Source organism: Ipomoea nil, unplaced genomic scaffold (genome assembly GCF_001879475.1).
Source record: "Ipomoea nil cultivar Tokyo-kokei standard unplaced genomic scaffold, Asagao_1.1 scaffold1421, whole genome shotgun sequence".
In the NCBI taxonomy this organism is placed as follows: domain Eukaryota; kingdom Viridiplantae; phylum Streptophyta; class Magnoliopsida; order Solanales; family Convolvulaceae; genus Ipomoea; species Ipomoea nil.
In genome coordinates, this window is record NW_017617849.1 from 5,874,979 (window position 1) to 5,883,297 (window position 8,319).

The 8,319-nt window shown below is 33.1% G+C and overlaps 1 pseudogene; it reads left to right on the forward strand.

Annotated features, from left to right (window-relative positions):
• Positions 1-5,417, forward strand: LOC109188400 (annotated as a pseudogene).
• The last annotated feature ends 2,902 nt before the right edge of the window (positions 5,418-8,319 follow it).

Below are 8,319 nucleotides of genomic sequence, written 5' to 3' on the forward strand. Positions count from 1 at the left end.
TAATATATGCATGCACAAGAATTGAAAGATGGATACACTACTACCTGCAACCATGAAACCCAATTCCTATGTTTTCATTCTCATCGTCTGTTGCATACTCTCAATTTCTCAGGCGACGGTCGCCACTACTCCGGCGGCTTCCAACGGCTTCCGGGTTCGCGGTGTTAATCTCGGCGGGTGGCTAGTCGCTGAAGGATGGATCAGCGTTCTCTCTTTGACGCCATTCCCAACAAAGATCTCCTGGTTCGATCAATTCAATTCGCTAGCTAGCTCAGTTCCTCTTCCTATATATATATAGAGAGAGTGGGTATATATAGGGAAGTGATTAGGATCCCGGAGGTCTTTGCGTGCGGTTGTGAGAGTGGACGCATATTAACCATTAAATTGACGCACTTTTAAGTACAGAACATACACATATTAAGCACACAAACAAAACATCGTAAGAACATAAACTCACGCACCTTAAGTACAAAACTCACGCACTTTAAGCACAAACTCACGCACCTTAAGCACAAAACACATGCATCTTAACCCCAGTTTCAACTTTCCTGTACGACCGCGCTCTCGTTTATAGTCGGATCGAAGTCAAACGGTTCATGTTAGCGGGTCAAAGTCAAGGTCAATGCTTAGGCGTATATAAAGGACCCTATGGCTAACCCCATCCCAGAAATGATTCCACTTGCAAGATGATATAGCCATGCTTTTGTGTCAAATACTTTCTTTTTAATTTAATTTTGTGGCTTAGGTGTCTAAGAGCATCTACATCCGTAGATATTACGAAGATAATGACAGATTCATTCTCTTGAGTGGGGATAATATCAAGTGTGGAGAAGAAATAAAGGTGGGAAGAATTCTCCTGCAAAATTGAGGATAATGACAGAAAAGAAGAAAAAAAATTAAGGAACATGAGCTGCTGTGCGTGTTTCACGCATAGCAGCAGCCCACACGGGCGCGTGCTTTGCACGCTCAGGTGCGCAACTCTTTTTTTTTTTTTTTTTTTTTTTTTTTTTTTGATTTTGGTTTTGTTTTGATGATGTGAAAGTGAGAACCATTTTAGAAAGTGAGAAAAATTTATGGGATAAGGATAGCCTAACCCCTCATTTTAGGGGTTCCTTCTTCTTTCCCACACAATCTCTCTCTAGAATGTACAACCCTCCCCCCTCTCTCTACAAGATAGAACAAGAACAATGAAAAAAAGAAGCTCACTTTGCTCTACACACTGGAATTAACGTATCAAACATAAAACTCACGCACCTTAATACAAAACTCATGCAAAGTTTCAACAACTACTCACATTAAGTACACACTCACGCACTTTAAACATAAAACTCACGCGCCTTTAAGTACAAAACTCACGCACATTACTCACCGTACAACCGCATGGAAACTTAATTAATTAATTATATATATATATATATATATATATATATATATATTTTTTTTTTTTTTTTTTCGATCACTTAATTGTCATTAACTAACGTTAGTTACGTTGTTGAAGTAATTATTATTAACTCTTGAATTGAAACTGCTTCCCAGGATGGAACTAAAGTCCAATTTAAATCTGTTACGGTCGGAAAGTATCTCTCTGCAGAATCCGGCGGCGGGAGTATCTTGGTTGCTAATAAACCTATGGCTTCGCGATTGGAAACTTTCAGAGTAAATATTATATTCGATGAAATTGATGTCCGAGAAAATGGGGTTCTGATCATCTTTCAGGCTAAACCCGCTTGATTATCCATTAATCTGTATGTTTGTAATATTCACTAATTATTCTTGTAGTTGTGGAGGATCAATGAGACCACCTTTAACTTGAGGGTGACCAACAACCAATTCGTCGGATTAGACAAGACCAATGGCGGCGCCGGAGTCAACCTCGTGGCGGTCGAAAGCACACCGGGTATAACGGAGACATTTGTAATTCTTAGAAACTCCGATGACCCATACCGTGTTCGGATTAAGGCCTCCAATGGGTTTTTCTTACAGGTGAGTATGCATATTCTCACCAAATCTACTATACTAATAAGAGTCCAAGTGAATTAGGTTTATAATGGGTAGAAAAAATGACAGTCAAATTTTTTAATTAAATAAATAACTCAAATTGATCAGATTTTAATTTTTTTTAAAAATTTTCTAATTTATCCTCAATGAATATAATTATCTGTTAATTTTTACATTAAATATTATCTTTTGCGTTAATTTCTGTTAGTTCACGTTAACTTACTCATTTATCTCAATAAGAAAGGTCTTAAGTTCGAACCTCATCCCTATTAACAAAATTAGTACTCTATTTTACTTTTATTAAATTAAATAATAATTTAGTAGCTACAACAAAAAATAATACATATGCATTTCTTTAATTTAGAATTATGTGTTTACAATGCTTTTATTCAAAAAAAAAAATATTCATTATCAATAAATTAAATAAGAGAAATAATTTCATTAGTTATATTGTCTTTATTTTTTCTCCAATATAAAAATTCTATACATTCAAATTCATCAATTGATTATATTCGCTACATTGTTCATATAATGTCTTTATTAAAAAATTATTCATTATCAATAAATTAATTAAGAAAAATAATTTTATTAGTTATATTGTCTTTATTTTTCTCTAATGTAAAATTTTTTTTACATTAAAATTCATCAATTGATTATATTCACTACATTGTCTATTATATTTTTTGTGCACTATTTTTTAATTAAATATCAAAGTTATAATATAAAAATAATGCTATATATTTATTTACCAAGTTTTATTAATACAATGAAAAATTAAAAAAAAAATTAATAAAGTCAATCATATTAATTATTTGAGGGATTTGTTGACAAAGAGAGTATTCAAATCACACAACAAATTGAAGTGAGAACTACCCGCAATGTCCTTGTTTGACAATCAGCAGTTAGCCTTAGCGAATTTGACCAACGAATTATATTAACGGTTGGTAAAAAGATATTTAAAAAAAATTAGTTGTTTAGATTAACATGTAAAATGACCAAAGGGTATACATATAATAATAATAATAATAATAATAATAATAATAATAATAATAATAATAAATCATACCTATACAATTATTTTATTGACAATTATGAAAATGGCATTGCTGCTCCTTTTTTATTTGATTTCTTATCCATCATATCTTGCATATTAATAGTTTGAATTTGTCCACAAATTTATGGAAAGTGGTTTTCATGTAATAAAGTCAACTAAAGTCATTCTAAATTTCCAATGATATAATGGTCTAGTGACATGAAGTAACTTTTTCATACGGAAAGTTATGGTTTCGAATCTCAGTGGGGATATTGACTTTTTTAGGTTTGAGAAAATAGTTATGAACAGATATTGTATTGTATACCCAAAAGAAATTAATGTTTTTATTATTATTAATTTATTATTCAAATTGAAAAATGTATTAAAAATACATGTATTCTTAACTTTTTTTAAAAATTATTTATTAATAATAAAAATTTCTCTAATTAATAAACATACATTAAACTAGGATTGTAACCATTGCTTTTATCATTATTTTTTACCTCCCTTGATTTTTTGCTTTTTTTTTTTGAATTATGAAAATGTCTTTTTTATATCGTTCAATTAATGAAAATATAATATATAACATTTTCTTAGGTGAAGACGGAGGAGCTTGTCACGGCAGATTCTAAAGGGAATGGGAGATGGGGTGACGATGATCCCTCGGTTTTCACCTTGACAGTCTCTATAGAATTCGAAGGAGAGTATCAACTTACAAATGGCTACGGTCCATTAATAGCACCAAAAGTTATGAGGGTACATACATATACCTATGTAAATGATAGTATATATTAGTAAGTTATGTGTCTATATATATATATATATATATATATATATATATATACTTGCTTATGATCCATTGAGAACACACCCAAACAGAAAATTAAGAACTAATATCAGCCTTACAATTGTAAAAATCATATGGATAAGTTTTAAAAAATGGGACAACAATTTTCTAATTATCGTCAACTTCACTTTCTTGAACACTTAAATATGCATTCATCATGATTTATGATTATATTTTATAAAATCAATGAAAAAGTTAAATTTTAAATTTAAATTGTAAATGCTTAACTCTAAGCAGTAAAAAGTGAAACACTAATCCAAACGAAACAAAAAAATTCAGTCATAAACTTTAAAATCCAAACCCTAAATGCAAGCACTTTCATAATATATATATATATATATATATATATATATATATATATATAACCTTGAGGTGCATATTATTATGTTGTATGTATAGGAACACTGGGAAACATTCATAGTGGAAGAGGACTTCAAATTCATCTCCAGCAACGGACTAAATGCAGTGAGAATACCAGTTGGATGGTGGATTGCTTCCGATCCAAACCCTCCAAAGCCTTTCGTGGGGGGATCCTTGAAGGCTTTAGACAATGCTTTTTTATGGGCTACGTGCGTATTATTATCATATACTTTTAATGATTTGATTTTTTTTCATAATCTGATCTGATCTGATGTATTATAGGAAATATGGATTGAAGGTTTTATTAGATCTGCACGCTGCACCGGGATCGCAAAATGGTTTGGCGCTCAGCGGCTCACGAGATGGGTCTCTGGAATGGGGCATAGACAACCTCTGGCAAACCGTTGCAATCATCGAGTTTCTGGCTGCTAGGTATATATAGTACGTGTTGAGCATATAACCATAAATGTGCAATCCAACTATCAGTGCATGCTATAATACATAATCAAAAATGTGCAATCCAACTATCAGCTTATGTGGATGGTTAATTAGGTACGGGAAGAATCCTAGTCTATACTCGATAGGGCTGATGAATGAGCCTATGCTCTGGGTTTCACCGGAGGCGTTGAAGTTTTACTACAAGGAGGGATACGAAGCGGTGAGGAGGCAGTCATCGACGGCGTACGTGGTGATGCCCACCCGGATGGCGGCTTATGACGTGACGGAGCTCCTCTCCTTCGCCAACCACTTTGACCGATCCGTCCTCGACGTCCATCTCTACAATTTCGAACAGTCCACTGTGGAGGACACCATTAATGAGGGTGTTTACACCCACTGCAATCAGGTGCTGAGTGCTTTGAACACCCCAAACGGGGCTCTATCTTTCGTGGGAGAATGGGTGGCGGAGTGGCATATTCCAAACACCACAAAGGAAGATTATCAGCGATTCGCTAAGGCGCAGCTGGAAGTGTTTGATCGTGCCACGTTTGGTTGGGCGTATTGGACACTCAAAACTCCCATGAATCACTGGAGTTTGGAGTGGATGATCAAAAATGGTTATATCAACCTCACAACCGACGTCTCCTCCATATGAACATCTAATTATGGGAACCCTTTGGGTTGCGGATTCAACTTTTTGGGAGAAGATCTAATGCTATTTAATAATAATATTGTTCCCAACAAGTTTAATAATAATAATAGTATGAAGCAATATTAGCTTCTGATCTACTTGTAATTCTTGAAAATTGAACGATATAATAAATTATATTGTTGGATTGTTGTGCCAGCAATAGGCTTGAGCTTATAAATATAGCATTAATTGAATATATATAGTATTAGGGTGCTCAGGGAATGGTTCACGTGTGAAATTTCTCCCGGTAAAAAATGGAGTGAGGTATGAATCGTTGATTTAATTCAGATCAACATCTCAAATTGATATTTTTTTTTTAAACATAGTTCCTGTCAACTTAGATGCAAATGATCAAGCTAAGTGTCTCAAATTGATGCACCTGTAAACTTAAAACATTTGTATCTTAAGAGTTAAATTATGCACCTTTAACTTTAAACATACGCACAATAAGCTATAAACTTACGCACCTAAGCTTTAAGCATACACAACTTAAGTTGTGACCTTACACACATAACGCTATAAATTTAGGCACCTTAAATTTTGAACTTACAAACCATAAGTTGTGTTGATTTTGACAAGATAAGGCTGTGATTAATCGGTACATTTCACTGGGTGAAGTTTTTGTCACCTGATCCCTTATCAGATGCTCATATACGTACACAAGTGGGGTGCTCTGGGCTTTTGAGTATAATTCATTCTTTAATATAATTTTAGTTATTTTATGATATTCTGAGCATAAATCATTACTATATTATGAATATAAATCATTATCAAAATATGAATTCATGAATTTTAACAGTGGCCTTCAATACCACATGATTTAAAATTTACCTAAGTTTAGCCAATAATGTTAGATACAAATAATCTAACTATATTGAACAATAGTATACGAGAGATCTGACCTCGTATAAGAGCGGAAGCAATAGTCGTGTTGATCTTTAGCCATAGCTGATGTTCCTTGCCTCTTAACGGTAAACCGTAAATCATGGTTTGCCTCATACTAGACTCAGAACCTTAGATGATGTATTGGTGTCTACTGTGCTATCTAATCCATAAACTTGTATCCCATCAATCCAGATTTATATTAGGCCGAGAGTGTAGTTCACTAACAACTTCTAGTTATTCAATCCAACCAGACCACTTAATAACCGTAGTCAACTTGCACCACTTAATTAAGGCCCTAATATATAATATATAATATATATTATTAGGGAAAATCTTACATTTCAAACATAGTTACAACTTAGGCTTGAGCTTGCATAGCATTATCCATGGATGTTGAACTAGCTTGAATTGTCCAGAGAAAATTAAGGTCAGTGTAGTGTTTTTCATTAAAGCACCCAAACCTCTCTGTTTTTACACAATTACAGGAAAAAGATAGAAGAAAAACTGAGAAATAATTTGAACAAAAAAATATATACTGATCTGATCTCCACTGTACTGAATATCTATTTCATACAAACGTACATGTATACTGGCCTGGTTAGCTATACATATTATAGTTTTGTATTGTATTGCCTTCTGCAAACACCGATATGATCGAGCATCAAAACATATATATATATATATATAGTATTACATACAACGTTAAGTATATATAATTATCTATCGGCGGCGCCGGGAGATGGAGTGGAGCAGTGCTTTGAAGCCCTGAACGTCGCACTGGATTCTGAGAGTTCCGGGCTGGTCGTAACCCAGCTCGACAGCCGAGGATTCGAGGAGATTAACAATACAAGGATGCATCATAAGCTTCATCGGGATCATTATCCGCTCCCATTCTTCTTCTTCCGACGGCCCTACCATCACCGGCACGTACCCTTTCCGGCACTCTCCCGGCCTCGCTTCGCCGCAGCCGCCGCTTAATCTCTTGTAAGCGCAAGAAGAATTAGTGCAACTCTTCTCTCTCTGCTTCTTGCTGCCCATGCTTATTAGCGCTATGAGACCCATTATTTCAGCTTTAATTTGCAGCTTTGGATTAAACAAGTTAATTGGGTAATTAATTAAACTTGGGGTACGGTATTTATAGGATTGGATTAATGGAAAATGAAATGCAGTGTGAACTGAAGGCCGGAGCAATGTGAACTCGGAGAAAAGGCTAATCTGGCAGCTTACGGTGCACTTTGGTTATATAATATATAATAATAATATAATATAATATAACCGATTCACTAAGCAGTGATTAACAAAGAAAATGGTACAACTAATTACATATGACATGGTCTAAGCCACCCCGTGTTAAGTCAGACATAATCATGTCAAATTCTTGACATTTATTACTTGGAGTAAATGGAATTTAAGCCAAAGTAAAAATAATAATAATAATAAAATTTAAAAAATTAAAAGTTATACAAAAGAAAATAAAGAGTAAATTCGATCCATTATTTAATTTGTCCTAAATTTATAGGTGGTAGTCTATAATCCTTTTTTTATTATAACATTTTCATTTGGTTCTAGTATTACTGTGGCATAATCATTTTTTGTCTTCCGTTAACAAAATTGTTGAAATGTCGTTCAATAAAATGATATTTTGATCTTTTTTATACAAAACAGTTTGACCCGTTATATTTTTTATGTTTATTTTTTGAAAACATTCATAATTGAAGACCAAAACGTCATTGAATTTAACAAAATTTAAACTGTTTTATTGATAAATGACAAAAAATATAATAATCATACCACAATAATACTAGGATAACAAATAAAATTAACTCAAAAATAAATGACCAAAAATGCCGCGCTAATTAATGCCAATATTCAAGAGTTTGAAAGTAAAATAAATTCTATAAATAATACAATAAAATAATAAACAAATACGTAGTATTAAAATTAAAAACTATTTACAAAAAAAAAAAAAAAAAAAAAAAAAAAGTGGTGGGATCACTCAAGTCATTGGCATCAATAATTTTAAGCCAAATCATGGGAGAAAATATTAAGGGAAACATTTAGAGGGAA